The 23,684-nt window shown below is 42.7% G+C and overlaps 1 protein-coding gene and 1 long non-coding RNA gene across 6 annotated transcripts in view; one reads left to right on the forward strand and one right to left on the reverse strand.

Annotated features, from left to right (window-relative positions):
* Window positions 1–11,996, forward strand: part of LOC118534525 (uncharacterized) — a 103,581-nt gene extending 91,585 nt beyond the window's left edge. Inside the window, exon 3 of the long non-coding RNA XR_013446872.1 lies at window positions 11,837–11,996. This is a non-coding gene — a long non-coding RNA (uncharacterized LOC118534525). The remainder of the gene's footprint in view (window positions 1–11,836) is intronic.
* CLYBL (citramalyl-CoA lyase) overlaps window positions 1–23,684 on the reverse strand; it is a 250,806-nt gene that overhangs the window by 49,209 nt on the left and 177,913 nt on the right. The gene's annotated exons all lie outside the window — the stretch shown is intronic.

Raw genomic sequence — 23,684 nt, forward strand, 5'->3', positions numbered from 1 at the left:
GATGGATCCTCCTCAACTGTATGTGACAGGTCTTATGGGGTTTTTTGAGGACCTTGCCAGGCATCCCCATGCCTCTGAGGTGCCTAAAACCCAAACTCATATGGAAACGTGGAGCCAGTGTCGAGAAGATGGCTCTCATGGGCACAACTGCCTAAACTTTTTCCATTTCTTAACTTTGATTTAATACTGCGGCTTTGAGGTATATTTTGCACACAACCTTTTCTTTTTTTAAAGATTTATTTATTTGAGAGAGAGAGAATAAGAGAGAGAGAGACAGCGTACGCACAAGAGGGGGGACAGTCAGGGAGAAGCAGACTCCCCGCTGAGCAGAGAGCCCGATGTGGGACTTGATCCTGGAACTCCAAGATCATGACCTGAGCCGAAGGCAGATGCTTAACCGACTGAGCCACCCGGGTGCCCTGCACACAACATTTTCAAAAGACAAAGTATTTACCTACTAAAAGCATGTATTGCCTTTCTCCATGCGAATAACAACCGCCATGCCCAGATTTGTCTGTGGAGCTCTGGAGCCTTCCTACTCTTACTATTTTCTTTCTTCGCACTCATCACTTGTTCTCACAGCCTCAGAGGGGCGATGGTATAAGTTCTGGTCTCTAGCAGGGCAGCAGAGGCATAAGGGCCATGGGACCTGTTCTAGGCGGAACAGTCTGTGAGTGGAGGAACGGGGTGCTTTGGCATGCTTTCCCCTGAGGGGGCCACTAGCCACGTCTACATGATGTGAAGGATTCAGAGGAAAGAAAACTAGACAACATCATCACTCGTTAGGTGTTTTATTGCTCAAGGCCAAACATCCAGATACTTGAAAACATTTTAGATAACCGATAGGATTTGTCCTTTTCTTTGTTTGTGATTCTGACAAGAAAATTTCCTGAATACTATCCCTAGATTCTGTCTGATGTCTCTGGTCTGGTACATTTAAAAATTTTTAACCAGTAGGAGAGGGATCAATCAAATGCTATCCACTGTGCTGGCTGCTGGGAACAGGTGTGGAGGGATAGGGAAAGATAGATAAATAAGTTTATATTGATATATAAATCAACAGAGGAGTGTGTCATCTAGTTGTGGCAATGAAAGACCCGTAGAATGAGAAGTGAAATAGTTCAAGTCGGTGCAACAGACAATAGGACCACGGGACTTAGAAACAGGAGGGGGCACTTCAGGCTCAGATAGGAGGCAGGGGAGCTGGGAATCTCGATAGGAGCAGAGGAGGGGCTAGCACCCAGCAGAGAGCCAGAAAAGGGCAGAGGGCAGAGGCAGGAGTAGTAAGTGAATCAAGAGGCAGGTGGTCAGTACGTACGAGGTTAGGTAGGGAAGGTGCTAGCACCGGGAGATGGACAGAAAGACGAGAGATTCCCAGATGGGCTGGGGTGAGCCCCCATTTAGGGATATAAGGGCTGAAGCCTTATATTTCCTCCCCCATTGAGGGAGGAAAGGGTTGTAGGGTTGGTGGGACAAGAATCGCAGTTCAGTTGAGAAAGTCCTCTCCACAGTGGAAGCTGCTAGTGCCCAGGCCTGGACTGGGAGAAGGTCCATCACCCACCATCCCTTGAGTGCTAAGTGAAGAAGCTCCCTGCCTGAGCCTGCTCTGTCCACACGGGCAACTTCTCCATCTTGGGAGCCTGAAGCACTTTTATCGCCAGAGGGCTTCTAGTCCTGAAGCTACTCGATTTTGTCTTTGGAATGGGTGTTTTTACATGGGTCTCTGATCTGGGATTCAGAGTACAGTACAGGGATAGTACAATGCATCTTCTTTTCTGAAAAAGAAATGTAAAGTATATATGGAGTGGGAACGAGGCCCACCGCCCTCCCTTTTGCCTTCTAATTGGTCTCGCTCTGCCCCGAGGACGGCGAAGAGGCTCTCTTCCCACCTGGTGCAAAGCACAGCCCCAAGCAAAGCTGCCCTCTCCCCCTCAACTTGCTAGATTTGGGTTTCTCCAGTCTCTGCATTAGAGAAGGTAATTAACTATTTGGGTTTAAAAGCCCTCCTGCTAGGTTGCAGTCTGCGTGGGAGAATAAAAGTAAACAACCGAAAGGGAACGTGTCACCAAAGGACTGTGCACCTACCTTTCTTCATTATAAGGATGAAAAGGTTGCCATTTGTCACAGGTGCCATGGACTACCCACCCACACAGGGCAGGGTCTGCGGGCCTTTCATTCTTTTTGAATGATAAGTCAAGAGTGACCGGGTCGTCATGTAATGAGGCAGCCCTGCCGTGGTTTCCGACGCGCATGAGCTAACAGCCATGTCACCTGGCCTGAGCAGTTCCAGTATGATACTTATAACTGTTCTGGCTGATTGACATCCTTTAGTTTACAAGCCCACTTGAGATCCATTGCTAGTAACTAATCCGAACTGTCCCCTAATCTAAGTATTAAGAACCAATTTCCTTAAAAAGCCAAAGCTTCCCTTCTATGTGGGGAAACATCTGTTTTCCTGCCCGTCCCAATTATGGAAGCGAATCGGGCCCACTTGTCCCCACGGCCGCGCTAAGGTGGGTCACACAGGAGCTCCGCTGCGTCCACGGTGCAGCCAGGAAATTCCTGTCTCTGAGCCAACTGCTTCCACAACACTTCTCTAAGGTGCTGACACAAAGAATCTTGTCTCCATAAGTAGGAGGTTATGAAAGCTTACAGATAGAATTGTACATGTCTAATGATAAGGCACAAACAGCCTTGCAACTCAACAAACCAAAATAACGGGCATTTCAGCTAGCTCTAGGCACAAGGTCTTGACTTCACATTTTGGGGAAGAAGCTTTACTCTGTGGAAGAAGAGCATCCTAAACAGGATTCTTAATTAGTTTTCCTGGCAGCCACGAATGAAGAAATCAGGTAACTGAATAAGCTCTGTGATGGCAGCGATCGAACACGAAGAAGTATTTCTTGCAATACACCAAACTGGATCATTATTCCCACAAACTACTTTTAATGTAGTTGAGGCTTTAAAATGAAAAGGAATTTTAAAATCCCCTGCATGATTTTACCAGTTGGTTCTATCTTTGTAGATTTTGATTTCTGTTGCTCAAATATATACCCACACTCCATTTTATAGTAGCTAATCATTTATTCTTCATGGTTTGTTGTTGTTGCTGTTTGTCTCACTTCCTAATTATTTCCCAAAGAAAGTGGCCATTAAAAAGGCTTTGTTTCTTTTAGGTGGCAAGTTCATAGGTATTTTATTTTATTATTATTATTACTGTTGTTTTTTAAAGATTCATTTATTTGAGAGAGAGAGAGTGGGGGGAGAGGCGGAGGAGAGAATCTTCAGGCAGACTCCCGCTGAGCACGAAGCCCACGTGGGGCTCGATCCCACAACCCATGAAATCAGGACCTGAGCCGAAACCGAGTCTGACACTCAACCGACTGAGCCACCCAGGCACCTCTATTATTTTTTTAAGATTTTATTTTTAACTAATCTCTACACCCAACGTGAAGCTCGAACTCACAACCCTGAGATCCAGAGTCACATGCTCCACCAACCGAGCCAGCCAGTTGCCCCCAAATTTATAGATATTTTAAAGAGTAGAACTTCTCCATCTTACTCTTTGACATTTTGTTTTATTCTAAAATCAACAAGGAAAAGAGAAGAAAAATATAATGTGGAAAATTGAAGAATGGAGGATGATGATGGACATCAGAACATTTTATTTTTTCAAAAGGCAGATTCTGCCCTTTGGGAACTGTGGTTTGGTTATAGCAAAGGGCCCTTCACAAGGACCACACCACACAGGAGGAGGTTTCTCCTTGCAATCTACTGGAGCATGCCATATTCCTCTGCAAATAGGTAGCATGGAGAAAGTGGCAGAGCCTAGTGTCATCTTACCTAGCTCAGGGACACCAGCTCTTCTATAATTCCAGGATTTCCTTGAGAAAAATGCTAATAAAACAATGCAGTGGCCTGCACCACACTTGATTTTCATTGTGTTGTACACCTTGTCTTCTAGCCAGCTCTTCATGTTCACTTTCTCGGCAGTTTCATTCCTTCACTGGTGCCAGGCAGGCTCAGTGCGGAACCACTTGGGTTTTCTTCCCTCTTTTATCGCCCAGTAAATTTTCATAAAGCATTTAACGTGAGAACAAGCAGGTTAATTTACCATGCCGGTGAGCCAGGCTCTCGGAAGGCTCCCTGCAACACTGCCACGTTTTGGCGTCAGAGTCAGAGGCCTCGGTCCCAGCGGCGGGGAAGCTTGCCAGAGTCTTCCCTGTGCAGACACCAGGTGTGATCTAGCGTAACAGATTGCGTGGACGCTCAGCAGCTTCTATAATCCGTGCGTCAGGACCAAACTGTATCCTTCGTGCAAGATGAAGATGAAAGTCTCAGGGGCTAAAAGCTCTGCCAGGAAAGGCTTCTGCACATACAGGAAGTAGGAACATCATCCCACCTTGCAACACATGCCTGGTTTCAGGGACATCAAAGTCCTTTTTAACAATGTTAGTACCTTGTTGGAATGCCCTGTTAAATCACAATGCTGTTTTTCCCTAACTATAGGTGGACAACGAGAACCACACATTAAAAAAATATCCAAAAAATAGGGGTGCCTGGGTGGCTTGGTCGGTTAAGCATCTGACTTCGGCTTAGGTCATGATCTCGGGGTCCTGGGATCGAGCCCTGTGTTGGGCTCCCTGCTCAGCAGGGAGTCTGCTTGTGCCTCTGCCCCTCCCCCTGCTCATGTTCTCTCTCTCTCTAATAAATAAATAAAATCTTTATTTATTTATTTTTAAAGATTTTATTTATTTATTTGACGGAGAGAGACACAGTGAGAGAGGGAACACAAGCAGGGGGGAGTGGGAGAGGGAGAAGCAGGCTTCCCGCGGAGCAAGGAGCCCGATGCGGGGCTCGATCCCAGGACCCTGGGATCATGACCTGAGCCGAAGGCAGACGCTTAACGACTGAGCCTCCCAGATGCCCCATAAATAAAATCTTTAAAAAATAAATCCAAAAAATAGAATTATAAGGAAATTTAAAATGTATTAAATCCAGCCTTTAAAATATACCTGGTCAGTTGCCCAAATCACATATGAAGTCTTGGTCGACAGTGACTTTGAACACTGATGCTCCAGAGGTCAGCCCTTGGGATGTTGCTTAGGGAAGACGTTCAGGGAGAGGCCAAGCTTTGATGCTAGACATTGCGGATCTCAAAGATGAGAATAGCATGTCCCCTGCAGATGGCAAGCTTAGTGAGCCTTTAGAAAAGGACAGGCCTTGGGGCGCCTGGGTGGCTCAGTCATTGGGCGTCTGCCTTCGGCTCAGGTCATGATCCCAGGGTCCTGGGATCGAGCCCCGCATCGGGCTCCCTGCTCGGCGGGAAGCCTGCTTCTCCCTCTCCCACTCCCCCCTGCTTGTGTTCCCTCTCTCACTGTCTCACTGTTTCTCTGTCAAAAAATAAATAAAATCTTAAAAAAAAAAAAGATTTTATTTATCTATTTGACAGAGAGAGAGACAGCGAGAGAGGGAACACAAGCAGGGGGAGTGGGAGAGGGAGAAGCAGGCTTCCCGCCGAGCCCGACATGCGGCTCGATCCCAGGACCCTGGGATCATGACCTGAGCCGAAGGCAGACGCCCAATGACTGAGCCACCCAGGTGGCCCTAAATAAAATCTTAAAAAAAAAAAAAAAGAAAAGAAAAGGACAGGCCTGAAGCAGAGGTAACCCCACAGGGAGAGCGACTGAAGGCACGTGGAAGGTGATTTTAGGACAAGCTTAGCAAACACAAGCCAAAATTACCAGCCTTTTTGTTTAGACCACTGCCATGTGTAATTTAATGCTTAGTGATGTGCAGTTAGTAAATGCAGAAGACAAATGGCATCCCAGTGGCAATGCTGAGTAATATGGCTTTAGAAGAAAGTACATATATATATATGTATATATATATGTTCACACATTCAGAATCACTGGATAACAAGAATGTAAATGTGGTTTTTTTTTAGATTTTTTTGGGCATAGTTCACACACAGTGTTACATTGGTTTCAGGTGTACAACATAGTGATTCTGTTTCTCTATACGTTATGCTCTGCTCACTGCAAGTGTGGCTGCCATCAGTCACCATACAACGCTATTACAGTATCATTGGCTGTATTCCCTACTCTGAGCCTTTTAATCCCGTGACGTCTTCATTTCATAACTGGAAGCCTGTATCTCACACTCCCCTTCACCCATTTTGCCCATCCCCAATCTCCCTTCCTGCTGGTAACCATTAGTTTATTCTCTGTATTTACAGGTCTGATTCTGTTGTTTTTTTTTTTGTTTATTCATTTGTTTTGTTTGTTCGGATTCCACATATGAGTGAAATCATATGGGATTTATCTTTCTCAGCCTGACTTATTAGACTTAGCAAAATACCTTCCAGATCCATCCATGTTGTCACAAATGGCAAGATTTTGTCTTTTTTATCGCTGTGTAATATTCCTGTGTGTGTGTGTGTGTGTGTGTGTGTGTGTGTGTGTGTGTGTAATGGATCTTCCTTATCCATTCATCTATCAATGGACACTTAGGTTGCTTCCATATTTTGGCTATTGTAAAAAATGCTTTAATAAACATAGGGGTGCATTTTATCTCTTCAAATTAGTGCTTTTGGGGGCGCCTGGGTGGCTAGGTCGGTTGGGCGGCTGCCTTCGGCTCAGGTCATGATCCCAGGGTCCTGGGATCGAGCCCCGCATCGGGCTCCCTGCTCATCCGGGAGCCTGCTTCTCTTTCTCCCACTGTCTACTGCTCTGCCTACTTGTGCTCGCGCGCTCTCTCTCTCTGTTAAATAAATGAACAAAATCTTTTTTAAAAATTAGCGTTTTTATTTTCTTTGGATAAATACCCAGTAGTGGAATAATTGGATCCTACAGTATTTCTATTTTTAATTTTTTGAGGAACCTCCATGCTATTTTCCACGGTGGCTGTTATATTCCCACCAACAGTGCAGGAGAGTTTGTTTCTACACATCCTCGCCGACACTTGTTATTTCTTGTCTTTTTGAACAGTGATGTAAATGTTACACAGTACTTATTTATTTAAAAAAATTTTTTTTAAAAAAGATTTTATTTATTTATTTGACAGAGAGAGACACAGCGAGAGAGGGAACACAAGCAGGGGGAGTGGGAGAGGGAGAAGCAGGCTTCCCGTGGAGCAGGGAGCCCGATGCGGGGCTCGATCCCAGGACCCCGGGATCATGACCTGAGCCGAAGGCAGATGCTTAACGACTGAGCCACCCAGGCGCCCCACAGTACTTTTTAAACTTGATTTTATACCCTCTTGTTTTTTTCATTCATTCATTTATTTTTTAAAGTAATCTCCACAACCAGCGTGGCGCTCAGACTCATAGCCCCGAAAGCAAGAGTCACATGCTCTACCGACTGAGCCAGCCAGGCGCCTGACGGAGCACGTTTCTTAACTTCTTGCTCAAAGGGCTTGCATCTCATTTGCCCTAACAGCAGTCCTGAGGTGTAGACAGGGCAGGTTTTATCACCTGTGTTTGCTTGAAGAACATGAAGGTTACAAGAGTTAACTTTTTCAGAGATTGCACAGCTAGTCAGCGGTTGAGGTGATGCAGAACTCAAGTGTCGTGCTCCCAATCTTGTGCCCTGTCTGTGGAGTCCCTCCTTGCATCTTACAGGATCTGGGAGATACCCAGTAGCCTATAATAAACTATTTTGTTTTCTGCTTTAACACGGTAAAGCAGATTCTGGGACTGGCTCAGATGACCAGTACAGGGATCATCTTAACATGCATCACCTGCTTTCTTCACCCAACAACAGGCAGAGTCTATCTCTAAGAAGGAGAAAATCTCCACCATCATTTGTAATGACTGCACAATATTCTATTGCATAGATATGCCACAATTTATCAAATCGATCCTCTAATGACTAAGATTTTAAATTTCCCCAATTTTTTGCTATTCATTCATTCATTCATTCATTCATTTTACTCAACAGATATTTACTGAATACTCTTTATGTGGCAGGTTCTATTTTAGGTAACGGAGATAACAGACCACAGGTCCCTGCCTACATGGAAGTTACATTCCAGTTAGGAAAGCAATTAATAAACAGGTGAACCAATAAATCACTGAAGCCTATGAAAAGATCTATTAAGAGGACAGAATTTAGTAATGGGATAGCAAGCTGGGGGGCAGTTGTACTTGACTAGGGCAGCGAAACAGCTTCTTTGTGGCTGTGACATTTGTCCTGATACCTAAAAGATTATACATAAAGCTGTAATGAATATCCCAGAACATTCATTCAGAGCACTTGTCTGAATATTCCCTTAGGATAAATCCTAGAAGTGCAAATGCTAGGTCAAATTACACGCTCATTTAGGCTCCGAAGGACTGGCCATGAAATTCCGACTCTAAGAGACTCCCTCTAAACCAGCTCTGGATCCAGCAAGTCTTACTTCCAACTGTGCAACTGCCTGGCTCGGTAAGAGACTGGGCAGTTTCTTAACCTCACTGTGACTCAGTTTCCTCATCTGAAAAGTGGGAACATTAATAGTGCCCAACTCAGGGATTGGTGAGGATTAAAAATGGTGTAATATAAGCGGTTAATAAATGTTAGATTTAAAACAAAATACATGCTCGTTTTAATTTGTATATGAAAACTGCTTTTTTAAAAAGGACCGTCCAAATTTAAAATCCCTTTTCCTGGCGCCCACTCACTTGGCGCTCTGAGCTCATACTAGCTTGCCCTGTTTTTGATAACCTAGTGTCCTCAGACCAGGACTATAACCACGTGATGACAGGGAGTGTATCTCATGGCTCTTGTGTCCCCAATGCCTAACTGAAAGGAAAACACATGGGGTTGGTCTCCTGGCACTAAGGAGAGTCCTGAAAGGGGCCAAATTTACTCACAGATAATGGAAGCTAGCCTGTCCACTGAAACATAGAACTTTCATTTTGAATAAAATCAGATAATAAGTATCTAGAGTCTACTTTCCTATGGGTGCTGTGGCCTTTAGGTTACTGGGTTCTTCAGGAAGACAGGTAGGTGTATTGTGCTCACACATTGCTTGATTTAAAAAATAAATAAATACATGGCAACCTGCTAAATGTTTTTGTTCCAACTTAGAAACCCCAAACTTGGAATCTTGAATCAGTGCCTCAGCAGGAATTAAAGACCACAGGTTGCAGATGGCAAATGACTTACTGCAATCTGAAACGGTCTATATTGCTGGTATAAAATGTGACCACGTTCCATTTCTTCCTTTGTCCATCTGCTGCTGTTTTGGTCTAGGAACAAGGATGATTTTAAAGATTTAAATTTGGACTCTGTGTAAGCTGATTTCTCAAGCCATATTTAATATATTTTGGCAACAAACACTACTTTGGTCATGTTTGACTAAGAAGGCAGGAAGGAGTGAGAGGTTTTTGATCTTTTTTCAAGTTGTATGCATTTTTGAATGGAGGTGGTTGTGATTAAGGTGGTGATATATAGATAGTGAGTTAAAAAATTTTTTTTTATTACAGAATGGAGAGCAAGGGATAGGGAGGAAAATGAAGGAATGAAGACTGCAAGGAACAAGAGCCCAGAATGTCTCTTGGTTTCTCTTTCATCTTAGGCATATTAGTCTTGCCTCCACAACCAGGTAAAGGAGATGAACTCATTGAGGTGTGACCATGATTTGAAGCCCTCAGAGTTCCTAGGGTAGGGCAGGACAAAGAACAGGTGCCCTATCTGGAAAGATTACCTAGAGAGTCAGATGTGGAATATGCTTGCTCGCATGTTTTCTCTCTCTTTCTCATACACACACATACACACACATTGTTTTTTCCATGTCTGTTAGGTTGTTGCAGTAAGAAGCAGGTACCCCATTCTTAGGTATGATGGATTCTTTCTTACATTTTGTAAACATGATCAGTAACTGAGGTCCTGGAGGTAAGAATCACAGAGAATCAGGGTCTTAGAGTGGGGAGGGGTCTTCAAAATTACCCCCCAAGAAGCTCTGGCCAGGGCAGGACCCCCATCTATCCTCTTGGCAAGTGATTTTTCTGCTTCAGTGTAAGCATGGCCATGGACAGTCGTACAAAGTCCTCGGGATGGTTACTCTGTTTCCTAAGTTTTCAGTCTTCCAACACTCCTCGTTCTCATGGCTGTTTCTCTGAAAGCCTATGACACAATTCAACCTCCTCGCACCACTGAGTTGCCCTCCTCTGGACACATCCAGATTCGGCCATGTTCTTTCTAAACTCAGAACCGGGAGTCCCATTGCTCTTCATCTGGATGTTAGGTGAGGCATGACAGCCAGCTGGCTGGCCAGTTAACTCCTAAGAAGGCTGGTGAAACTGCTGTTTGACTAGGATGTTAGACTTTTTATCCACTCAATGTGCTTAACAACATGGCTTTCATTACAGTGTTCTTAAATTCAGCCGTTGCAAACAACAATTTTTCAGTTTTTCAAAAGGGTTTTAAGAATGTTATATGTGTAAAAACTTATAATAGGGCGCCTGGGTGGCTCAGTTGGTTAAGCGACTGCCTTCGGCTCAGGTCATGATCCTGGAGTCCCTGGATTGAGTCCCGCATCAGGCTCCCTGCTCGGCAGGGAGTCTGCTTCTCCCTCTGACCCTCCCCCCTCTCATGTGCTTGCTCTCTCTCATTCTCTCTCTCTCAAATAAATAAATAAATAATCTTTAAAAAAAAAAAAAACTTATAATAAATACGGGGAAATTACCGTAACTCATCAAAGTCAGTCTTTCTCCTAAAGATAAACGACAATATGTATATTCAGAATTATTCTTTAGGCAACTCATTTTTATCTGCCATGGAAAATATGCCACAGATGGAGGCATTCCCAAGACAAAAATTTGAGGTGTTTGGGGCCTCAGTTTCTAAACTGACAAGATGAGTTCTGAGTTGCCTTCTGGCTTTAACATTCAACATTCTCTGTATAACCCTACTCTGGTCAATTGTTTCAAGAAAACCCTTTCTTTCAAATCATAGAAATACACACCTTTATTACCTCCTTTTGGGTAGAAGTAATAACATACTGCTGGATTAACATTTCAACTTGGTATGTATTTTATAGTAGAAAAATGCAAAATATCCAATATTTTGAGTATTCTGTAGTTTTAAATATAAAAACTTTCAATCTTTGTCATTTTGGATAGAATAAGTTTTTAAAAAATTAGCTGAAATTTATTATTAGCCTTTATATATACATGTAGTATATGATTATGCATAATCAAAGAACAGATAATGCCTACCCATCTTTAAGCTGGATTAAAGAAGCATTAATGGATATTAAAGCTACTGGGATTTTGAGGACTTAAAACCTAGTTCTGCAAGATGAACACATTCTGGAAATTGGTTGTACAATAATGTGAATAAACTTCATACTACTGAGCTGTACACTTAGAAATGGCTATATTGGTATATTTCATGTGATTTTTTTTTTTTTTTTTACCACAACTAAAAGTATTTAAAAATGCATCCTTCTTCGGGTGCCTGGTTGGCTCAGTTGGAAGAGCATGTGACTCTTGATCTTGTGGTTGCAAGTTCAGCCCCACGTTGGGTGTAGAGATCACTTAAATAAATTTTAAAAATGCACCCTTCCTGCAGTAAACGGGAATGAAAAATTGCAACACAAGGTGATGTACATGCAACAGGCAACATCACACGGTGGTCGTTCAGGGTGTAGTGAGACTGCTCGTGGCCCCAGCACCCATTCGTGCTCCTTTGCGTTTTACCAGGGTATGTATAAATGGTTTACTTCTCAAAACCTGCATGGCCCAGCCCCACATGTGGCTAGGATATAAATGTAACAGAAATGGTGTGTGCAATGTTTAATCCCTTAAGGAAGCCACTTGCCCTCCACTCTCTCTTCTCCCATCTAACAGGCTGGAGCTCAAACACAGTACGGAGCCAGTTGCAGCCACATAGATTAAGGTGTCATAACAACAAGGTAGAAGCGACTTGGTCTCTCAATGACCTCAAGGAAGAGTGCTGCCTACCCACCTGGACCACCCTCCTGCCTCTGCGGTGTTAGATGAAAGAGAAATAAACCTCATTTGGTTTGAGCCCCTGCAGCATTGGGTCTTTTTATTACAGCAGCTGAGGCTGTACATTAACACAAAAGAAGACAATAATCACCTGCACATAAAGGGTGGGGGTGAAGGTGAGAGCAGAGTATGCAGCTGGGGGAAGAAGACTGTCTGGGAGAACATAACAACATGAAGGTAGGCTCCGCTACAAAGTCCAGCTTCCCAGCCTCTAAGTCCTGGGCACTGACTGGCGATCCTTGTATTGGTCCTAGATAATTCCCTTTCTCGTTGCTGTGTGTGTGTGTCGGGAGCTGGGAGGCATGTTCCAAAAATGGAGGAAGGAGAAACAGTAGAACAGGTGGAATTTTGGAGTCTGTATGTGTAATGACTAATTTGATTTTTAGATGTGTTTGTGTAGGATTTCAATAAAAAATGCCTCTTGACCATCAAAATTCTGAACCAACTGAACAATTAGACAAAAGAGTCAGTATGAGGAGAATTAAAACACCTCCTTTATTTTTGATAAACGCTGACCCAAGGACACAGTTTAGTGAAAGATCATACTGATTTTCTAATACTGAACTGTGAAGTTGGACTGACCATTACATCGCTATGGCAGGGGCTCAAAGATTCTAATGCAGTATAACAATGGGGGCTTATTTAATCCTTCTTTCCCTTTAGGGGCACCTGTGTGGCTCAGTTGGTTAAGCTCTGCCTTTGGCTCAGGTCATGATCCCGGGGTCCTCGGATTGAGCCCCTCGTCAGGCTCCCTGCTCAGTGGGGAGTCTGCTTCTCCCTCTGCCCTTCCCCTTGTTTGTGCTCTCTTGCACTCTTGCTCAAATAAATAAATAAATAAATAATCTTTAAAAAAATCCTTCTTTCCCTTTAAACTATAAGAGCTGGTGGAGTAAAGAAATATAAACTATTTAATGAAAAATAATGCATTCTTTCATTTTTAAATCCCCCCCCCCCGCTTTTTTCTTTAACAGGTTGGTGACATATCTCACACTTAGTTGACCTCCACTGGTGGTCAAATGGAGTGATTTTTGATGTTCTGCTGTCTTTCTAGAACTATACTCCTGATTCTGATTGTGATAAGGAGTAAACAGCCAACTTGCCCTGTCCACGTAAGGGATGAGTTCTTCAGTTCCCTCAGAAGGTAACTTCAGGACTAGAGAAGCCTGTCTGACAATGAACTTCCTTTCCAGGGTATGTCTCAGTTTTTATATAAATCTGAATACACTGGCTCACACCCAGCTAAGTCAGTCCATACTACCATCTACTGAAATGACTCATCCACACGTTGGTTTCTTCTGCTGGATAGCATGTTGTAGGTCTCTAATAAATGTTTGTTAAATTGAATTGAATAATAAGAAAAAGAAGTACAAGTAAGGTAACAGTGGAGTCTAAAGTGGGTTCTTTCAAGAGATCATCTTAAGATGTGAAAAGAGAAACAAGTGGTACAACCCTGTCCAAGGTAAATGCCTTCATAGTTTTTCTGATGGAAGTGAATCATCAAAGCAGAGTTACTCAGATACTGAATTGGATTTGGAAAAACAAGCAAGTATACAATGTGCTGTTATTAAAAAAATCACTCATTTGGAAACAAATCCAATATTGTCACAAACATAAAGATGTTCACCCTCAACTGTGAACTAGTAAACTGATTAACATCATATTTTCAATTTGAAATGAAGACTATGTTGGGAAACAGTTGTTAAAAGATGTATTGAGACAGAGCTTTTGAGAAAAGACAGGCCAACAAATTCTGGCCTAAAGATCAGATAGTTGACTGTTTGATAAATATATAATAAAACAGCAGAATTTTTTGGTACTATTACTCTATGAAGCTGAAAGGCCCTACAATGGAGAGGTTATTGGAAAGTATGGATCTGATACAGAAATGAAGTTACCAAACAAAGCCGAGGATGAAGGAATATCACAATGAAGCCCTTTTCTCTGATAATGGGGTGTTTACTTCTACAAAAAATCTTAAGGAAACAGTGGTTCATTCAGAAGGTGGAATTTATGGACAGCCTTTTTTTTTTTTTTTAAGACTTTATTTATTTATTTGACAGAGAAAGAGAGCACAAGCAGGAGGAGTGGCAGGCAGAGGGAGAGGGAGAAGCAGACTCCCCGCCGAGTGAGGAGCCTGATGCAGGGCTCGATCCCAGGACGCTGGGATCACGAACTGAGCCGAAGGCAGACTCCCAACTGACTGAGCCACCCAGGCGCACCTTACGGATAGCTCTTATGTGAGCAAAAATGTTTATCTCAAAAGAGATCTAATATTCCTATTTAATAATATTATTAGTATGTTCTAAGTCAGCGTTCTTTGACTTTTGTTATCAGTAAGACCAACTATGAAGTTAATAGGAAAAGAGATATTAGAGTTCTCGATTAATGATGTCCATCCTTTGAGATGTACTCATCTGAAGTATATTAGTTTCCTAAGGCTGCCATAACCAATTACCACAAACTCCGGCTGCTTCAAACACCAGGAATTTATTCTCTCACAGCTCTGAAGAGCAGAAATTTGGAGTGGAGGTGTCGACAGGGCTGTCTCCTTGCCTAGAGAATCCTTCCTGGCCACTCCCAGCTTGTGCGAGCTGCAGTGCTTATGGCTGTGTCACTCTCATCTCTGCCTTTCTCGCCACATGGCCTTCTCCTCTGTGTCACTTAAAAGGACACCTGACATTGGATGATCAAGGATGATCTTATCTCAACGACTTAACTGCATCTGTAGAGACCCTTCTTCCAAATAAGGTTGCATTTACAGGTTCTGGGGATTAGGATATGGATGTGGCTTTTGAGAGCCACAGTTAGTATATATATATAAATATATATTTTTTATTTATTTAGTCATTCGTTTGTTTGTTTATTTATTTGTTTATTTGAGAGAGAGAGAGAGAGAGTGAGTGCACGCATGAGTGGGAGGAGGGGCAGAGGTGAAGGGAGAGGAAGAGGCAAAGAATCCCAAGCAGACACCTTCCTGAGCACAGAGCTCAACTCCGGGCTCGATCACGAATCTGAGATCATGACCTGAGCTAAAATCAAGAGTTGGATGCTCAACCAACTGAGCCACCCAGGCACCCCAGTAATTGAGGTATATTATTTTAATCATTCCATGCCTTCATATACTTGCAAGAATATCTTCAGATGGGTAAATAACAAAAGGCTTCCAATTCTTTTTTTTTTCAAGTTTGTTTGTCTATTTATTTATTTATTTATTTATTTAAAATATTTTATTTATTTATTCATAAGAGACAGAGAGAGAGAGAGAGAGAGGCAGAGGGAGAAGCAGGCTCCCTGCTGAGCAGGGAGCCTGATGCGGGACTCGATCCCCGGAGTCTGGGATCATGACCTGAGCCAAAGGCAGACGCTTAACCATCTGAGCCACCCAGGTGCCCTGTTTGTCTATTTAAGTAATCTCCACACCCAATGTGGAGCTCGAAACCACAACCCCGAGATCAAGAGTTGCGTGCTCTACTGACTGAGCCAGCCAGGTGCCCCAAAGTTTCCAGTTCTTAGAGTCAGAAATCAACAAGCATTGGGCTGTGGTAGCCAAGAACCATAGGTTAGCTAAAAGATGACAATACAATTATTTTATTAAATCACGGTTAATAACAAATGAAACTGGACTTGTCTAACAGACTTGCCATCAACAAATATTATGTGCAAAACTATTGACTGTGTTGTTTTTCACAGCACAGAACCAGAACTGCTGAGAGAACCGAATATATGATTTTAAACCTAGGTTGATTTTTTTTTCTCACTCTTGAAAGCAGTACTTTGTGAAAGCAGTTCTTACAGCCTTGTTTTCAATCAGCTAGAAATGTTTTATATATGACTCTAATCTAGCGTCCTAATTGTACTGTTTTCTGATTTGTATTTATGTCTTGAGATAGTAACTTTTTAAATAAAAATAAACCTACCCCCCAAAATGAACATGAACAGTGGAATGAATGGTTCCTTAAAAGAGCTACTAGAAAATATGTTAATAAAGGTGACTTCTCCCTTTTCCATCCTCCCTCTCCTCCCCACCTCTGTTTAGGTGAACAGAGCCTGGACTACCTTAGGTCTTTGGCAAGGTCTCTAGGAGTGTCACTGTATGACAGGAAACAGGGCTCAGTGCTGTCGGAGTCAGAGGGTAGTTGAGTTGGACAGGCCTTAGAGGTGACCTGGGACAACCCTAACCTCACACATGACTCCCCTCTGCAATATTTCTGGCCCGAGGGGCACCCACAACCACATGAATGCCTCTAAGTCTATCTCCTTGTTCTTGGCTAGCTCTAACTACTATACTGTAGACCACAGTGCTGTCTGGAGCCATATTCATCCTCCCCATTTATTCTGTGCATCAGTGCCTGATCTCTCCCCTCTTGCTGCTTACCTCCATTGAAAGAGCACTGGTTAAGGGGAAGAGGAAAGTAGTACTTCTGATCCACAGTCTTTAGGCTGTGTGCTTGGGGAAATTCTTTCTACCAAGAATGCTGGTTTTTCCATGTAAGCCTCGTAAATACCTTTTATCATCCAAAGAATGTATTTTTAGATAGTTGGCTAAGGTCTGAATCATAAAATCATACAATTTTTTAAAAGATTTTATTTATTTATTTAATTGACACACAGAGAGAGAGACAGCGAGAGAGGGAACACAAGCAGGGGGCAGTGGGAGAGGGAGAAGCAGGCTCCCTGCCAACGAGGGAGCCCGATACGGGGCTCAATCCCAGGACCCTGGAATCATGACCCGAGCCGAAGGCAGTCGCTTAACCAATTGAGCCACCCAGGCGCCCCTAAAATCATACAATTTTAGGGCTGAAGAAAGCTCAGCAATTATCTGGTCGCTTTAGAAACAAGGAGATAAAAGTCCCAGAGAGATCAACAAATTACTGAAGGCCACTCAACATGATGCGGGCAGAGCCAGGACTAGAACTCAAGTCTGCTGATGCCTATACAAGCGCTTTTCCACCGCATCACACACAGTACAGAATGTGACGCACAGCTTGCTCCCACGTGAATTAGTCTTGAGATGTTGGCTTCATTGGTGTCAATTAATGAGATAATCAACCTTCTATGGTCTGAATGTTTGTGTCTCCCCAAAATCTGTATGTTGAAGCCCTAACATCCAATGTGATGGTATCTGGAGGTAAAGCCTTTGGGAGGTAATTAGGTCATGAGGGCAAATACCTTGAGTGGGATTAGCGCCCTTAAAAGAAGAGACACAGGAGTGATGACCTTTCTCTATGCATGTGAGGAAAAGTCAAGAAAACAGTCATCTGGGGCACCTGGGTGGCTCAGTCGTTAAGCGTCTGCCTTCAGCTCAGGTCATGATCCCAGGGTCCTGGGATCGAGCCCCGCATCGGGCTCCCTGATTGGCAGGAAGCCTGCCTTAGAGGAAAGGTAAAGTACCTGGAGTTAATGTCCCCACTTATAACTGTTCTGTAACTTATCAAATGTCATCATTTGAGTCCAAAGCACTTGTTGGCTTAGAAAATAAGTCTCCTCTCTTCCTCTGTAGTACTCAACTCTAAGATTAAGCAGGAACCCAAGGTCAACAACAAGAACAATAAAAAAGCTGTTTTTTATTAAAACTCATTACTGTCCATAAAATAAAGTATATCTCTTGGGAACAGTAAAGCCATCAACTAGCTACTCGTAAATGAGAAAGGCATTTTCTGGTTGACACAGTGAGCGAGAAAGACCCAGATGGTGGATCCTTTTGGCATAGACTTATCTGCTCCGGCTGTCTAATACATTTCTCCGCTGCGTTAACTCTTCCTCCATCAGAACCATCACAGCAGTTTGCTTATTTCCAAGGAAGACAAAAACAAAGGATTTTGTCTGTAGGATTCCTACCTTCCTCCTTCAACACTGGGGAGGCCTATTCACTCCTAGAGGCAACTGCAATGACCTGGATCCTTTGGTGACAAATCTCAAAGCTCTGGCCCATGCAAGATTCAATACAGTCTCTTCCTCATGAAACAGGAAAGGGGACTAGACTCTTGGAGGCTACGTTACCTGGGCTGGACCTGATTCCTGATGGAAGATTCAGAATTTATTTTAAAAAGGGTTTTGGCTTATTGGATGGAGCATGTTGCATGACTGCTGGCTGAAGAATGAGTCCCTTGGGCTTGCGGCCCTGTCTTCTTTCATGAGGAATCCCTGCCAATCCAGGATTTGTGAACTGCTTCTGCCAGCCAGTCTCTAATATAGCATATGTACAAAGCCAATTTTTGGACACCATGATGGAGCCTGGCATCTCTGCAGCCCTCCATGTTTGTAATGCTTACAGTGAAATAACAAGTAGCTAGCAAGACAGAAAAAAATATGACAAGAAAAGGCTTTCTAAATTCACAGATAAATTGTCTATGTATTATATATGTATATGAGTCCCCCTCCTGCTTTTCCAATATAAACTTCCCCCATGTAAATCCTTGTAGTTATTTCATTTAGATTTTCAATCTGGGATGCACTTAGCAATAGCCAACAGTGACAAAGATAAAACCCTGCTCCCCACTGAGAACATCTGATTTTTTAAATGTAGAAATGCTGCTCTTTACAAAATAGGACATTTCCCTTTTAATTAGTTTCAAAATATACCCAAATAATTTGCAACTAGGAAATGATACCATTTTAGAGTACTTAAAAATAATTCTCATGCATGCAAAGCCAATTTGATGAAAGGCACAAACCAGTGAAACCTTCAGTTTTTAAAGAAACTGAACTGTTTCTGTGGGGACAGCGATCACTACCATGGGAAAATTCACCTAACAGCCCTCAGGCTTTGATCATTGTCTTCTCTCAGAAAACCCCAGTCTAAGGTATTTTCTGAATATCCGGGAACAACCGCTAATTGAGGCTCAAGTATACCCATCCATCTTTGTTGAAAATATGTATCTTCCAGCCTCCCTGTCTTCTACAGATTTTCTTGCCAACCATCTAGTTTTCTAACAGTCCTTCAAAAAAGAATGGGTAGCCACAAAAGCTCTCTGGTGTCATGTCATGCTATCTTTGAAAAGAAATACATATATTGTGCTCACCCACCCTTTACTGTGCTGGCAATGAGTCCCGGGAGGGGTAGCCATCAGGAGAGGCATTTTGACTTTTGCCTGTGCATGAATGAAATCAAACCTCTGAATAAAAGGGAGGGGAAAACTATATGATCTTCTGATGTGTATTTCTTCCAGTGTGTGGATTATGACAATGACCAACTTTTTAGCTCTTTTGGTAAGTGAGATCCCTGCTCTCCTGGCCAGGTGAGCCACTGCTGATAGGTTTGCTACCATGGGATGAACAAACTCTCCCAAACCATACTCAGTCCTTACCTGCTATGGTAGAAAGAAAGTCTGAGCCCTGCGTGGATAAATATAAATATTTTAGGAGCTTGCCTGATGGTAAGCTTTGCACGGCCATGCAGAAGCCAAGCTTGATTGCCCTGGCCTGGTGTGGGGCTCCCCAGGTGGCAGGGGCTGAGAGCGGGCAGTGCAGTTGGTGGGGGGTGGAAGTGAGTGCCTCCAGTCATTCTGAGTAGCCCCTGGGCTGATTAGTGACGAGGGCTGACAGGCTCTTAAGGGGAGGTCCTGTCCAGTTTCTTTCTGCAGCAGGGATGATGGGCCATGCATGGGGTCCTGAAGCAGAGACTGGGGATTTTTTTGTGTGACCATGACTACATTCCTCATCAACAGGCCACACTCATGGTCTCTTTGGAGGCCACTGACTCGCTGGAGGATTACCATTAAGGGACGTCTGCTCAGTGGCGCCAGGTTCTGTCCCCACCCCTCAGGGGCCAGCATGGTGCCTCCATGCTGCTTGTCCCAAGCCAGACAGAAGGGCAGGGCACCAGGTCTGGGAATTAGAGACGGCGATCGATATGTGTATACGGAACACAGTCACGGACAATTGAAAAGGCTCACACGTAACCCCACTGGGAACTGCTTAAAACTGAAGTCTCTGATAAATGACTCACGGAACCCAGACCCTGACTTAGCCTGCCCGGGAATGGCCAGAGGTGAGGTTCATCACGTTTGTGATTCACAGAGTTCAAGTGACTAGAATCTATGTAAAGGATTCCAGGACTGGCCCTGCAAATAAAAATAACTACTTAAACAGGGAAGAATTTTTCACTCCTGACTGATCTTAAAACCTTGAATTATGAGATCACTACTACCTTTTCAAGTTTGGCGTCAAAGGAAAGACTTACTTCTTTGAAACATAAAGCTTACAACTTGAGTTCTACTGCCTCAGTACCCTGTGACAACTGTCACCTGGCCAGTACACTGGGATTCTTTACTGATGAGCATGTGTGCAGTGGGGAGACCATTTGGCGAATAATTAGAGACTATATAGTTATGAGAACTAAGGCAGATATGGGATTAGAACACAGATGTTTTGAACTTTTGGTTTTTGATGAGGTAAAATCAGTAAGGATTAAAAAAGTATGTACTTCAGTTATATCAAAGTTTAGTAGATTCTCAGATCAGAGTTGGTTTATAATTTGGGGTTGATTTACATAGTTTGTTGTTCTAGTAATGCAGTGATTTTCCTAGTGAAAAGAAAACATTTTGTATCCTGGATTGCTGAGAGTTGGGTTATAACAGAGTTAAAGAAAAAGTAATCTCTGGATAGAGAAAAGCTTTATCAGTCAGGGCTCTCCAGAGAAATAGAACCAACAGGAGATAGATAGATAGACGGATTTATTTTAAGGAATTGGCTTACAAGGTTGTGGACTGACAAGTTCAAAATCTACAAGGTAAGCTGGCATGCTGGAAACTTGGGCAAGAGTTGATGTTATAATCCTGAGGCAGAATTTCTTCTCCCGAGACCTTCAACTGATTGGATGAGACCCACCCACATTATCTAGGGCAATCTACTTTACATAAAGTAAACTGATTATAGATGTTAACCATATCCACAAAATATCTTCTTAGCAACATCTAGATTTGTGTTTGATTAAATAACTGGGTACTATAGCTTTACCAAGTTGACACATAAAACAGATCATCACAATAGATTTCTTTAAAACTGTGAAAAAATAATAAATGTCTCTGTCCATAAAGATTCAGCCTTCTTCCTTTTGGAAGGGTCCTGCAAGCCACATCTCATCAAATGAGGCATGATACACTAACGGACTGCAGCTCTACAGTTTTCCTCACCAGATATCCATGGGAAGAGGATGTAGATTCTGAGTCTTGTACAAATGTTGCACAGAGAAGGGACTGGCAAACAAGCTAAAATGGAGAGGAGGAAGATCATCTATTCTATAGTTTCTATTATGGTTCTACCAGTGTCTCCAAAGTAGCTACTCCAACTACAGCCAACATAGCAATGGTTGTCTGTGTTGCCCACCTGACCAGTTCCTGGCACATGATTTCCCTGAACATTGTTCTCAAATATTCACTAAGTGTGTCCTTTGAGCATGATGCACTCTTAACTCATGGGTAAACCTCAGGAAAGGAGATTATGGATATACTGTATTGGGCCAACAAGTCATGGGTGTTCCCATCCCAAAGAAACATAAGCTTCCTTCCCTGCTAATTATACTCTAAATCTTTCCTTTCATAATTTTGATATTTATAAAGTAGTTTAAACAACAAAGCATCCTTCATCTAAAGAGGACTAAAGCAGATAAGTAATATTCGCATGACACTTTATCATTTATAAAGTGCTTTCACACACACTTATGTTTTATCCTTGAGGATAAAAGTTTGATGGTAACACTCCCATTTAACAGATGATGCCACAAAAAGCTCAAAAAGATTAGCAGCCTCTCCTGATATCACACAGCCATCAGACTGCTGAGCAGGGATCGGAGCTGCAGCCTTCTGCTCCCGGCTACACCTCGGGCTGCCCAGCCCATTCCAGGCCTTGCTGCTGGGGAGCAGCTCAACTCTCCAACCTTAGTTTATGGAGTTACATAAAGGTGGCCAGAATGTAACCGTCCACCAAATCAAGAAGCAACTCTCTGCTTCTGGAAAATCTTCATTGAAGGTATTGCTCCTACATACGGCCAGGCACCCTTTTCCCTTCCATGTGTCTTTCCTGGGTGCAAAGAGCTTTCTCTATTGGAAATCAGTGGGAGGTCTCTGCACAATAAAGAGCAGGGAATGAGAAGCAGGATGTGAATCTATTCCATAAAGTGAAAACTTAACGTCCTAACAAGTAATTAAGAAAAAATTTGAGGTTGTTTCCTCAGCTGATCATCACTGGCAGAGCCAATGATGGATTAAACACTTCTGCTCAGTGGTTTTGACATTCTCAGTCAGGCATATCTTGATGAAATTAGAGATGCAGAAAATATTTTTTGATGGAGTGCAGGGACAAAACAGCTAGAAGGGAAGCCAATTTTGTGTGCAAACTTGTACAGACTGAGATAAAGAGGAAAACAGAAAGCAAGAGAATAAGGAGTGTGTGAGTGTGTATAAATGAAAGAAGATGAAAGCAAGTGATAGAAGGGGAAAGGCTGATGCTCATTAATTAGACTTTAAGATCCTGGCAGCAATAGGTGTGTTTATAAACAATCTTCACTAAAACATACCTTTCCAACTACTGACTGTTTTATTTGCCAAAAAAGTCTCTAATTATTCTCTACTTGTTTCAATCCAAAAGTAGAGAGAGAAATATTAGTAAGTGAACATAACCATTCTTATGATATAACATATTATTTCTGCATTGAGGTTAATATTTCTAATGTTCATCCATTTTTTAAATTATTTTTATTTATTTAAAAGATTTTATTTATTTATTTGACAGAGAGAGATAGTGAGAGCGGGAACACAAGCAGGGGGAGTGGGAGAGGGAGAAACAGGCTTCCCGCCGAGCAGGGAGACTGATGCGGGGCTCGATCCCAGGACCCTGCGATCATGACCTGAGCCGAAGGCAGATGCTTAATGACTGAGCCACCCAGGCGCCCCTCATCCATTTTTTTAAATAAGTAAAACCAAGGCAACTACTAATTTCAAGAAGAACAAGAAAGCAAATATAATCACAGTAAACCATATGTCTCAGTTGTGAAATAAGTATAATAGGTAAACATTGAATATTGCTCTAATCCTAAAATATATTTATACTGGGAGGATGGGGATAAGGAAGAGAGGTGAGAGAGCTCAATCCTCATCTTACATAAAAAGAAGTCAATAGGGGCGCCTGGGTGGCTCAGTTGTTAAGCGTCTGCCTTTGGCTCAGGTCATGATCCCGGGGTCCTGGGATCGAGCCCTGCATTGGGCTCCCTACTCAGCGGGAAGCCTGCTTCTCCCTCTCCCACTCCCCCTGCTTGTGTTCCTGCTCTCGCTGTCTCTCTCTCTGTCAAATAAATAAATAAAATCTTAAAAAAAAAAGAAGTCAATAGATAATATATAAAACTGAAAAATAAGTAACAGTATAAAATGTTATTTAGAAACAGCAAGAAAAGTTAGAAAATTTGAAAATGGTTTCTAGAAAGCACCACTGGGGAAGGGCAGGAAATGGTGAATTTTTTTTTGAGCTTTATTGTAATAGAAAGGAAACCCCTATATCAGCTATGTTTCCCTGACTCCTCAGTACTTTAGGTCACAGTTGTGTAGTAGGTAGGGCATAATATTAATAAGGTCAGAACTATGATCTTGCTCTCTGAGCACATGATTCCTCATCTCATTGCAGTCATGTGCCATTTGTCTGAATGGAAACCGGGCTACAGCAAATGGAGTTGACAAGCACAAATCCACAATCA

Source organism: Halichoerus grypus, chromosome 4, assembly GCF_964656455.1.
Source record: "Halichoerus grypus chromosome 4, mHalGry1.hap1.1, whole genome shotgun sequence".
Lineage (NCBI taxonomy): Eukaryota > Metazoa > Chordata > Mammalia > Carnivora > Phocidae > Halichoerus > Halichoerus grypus.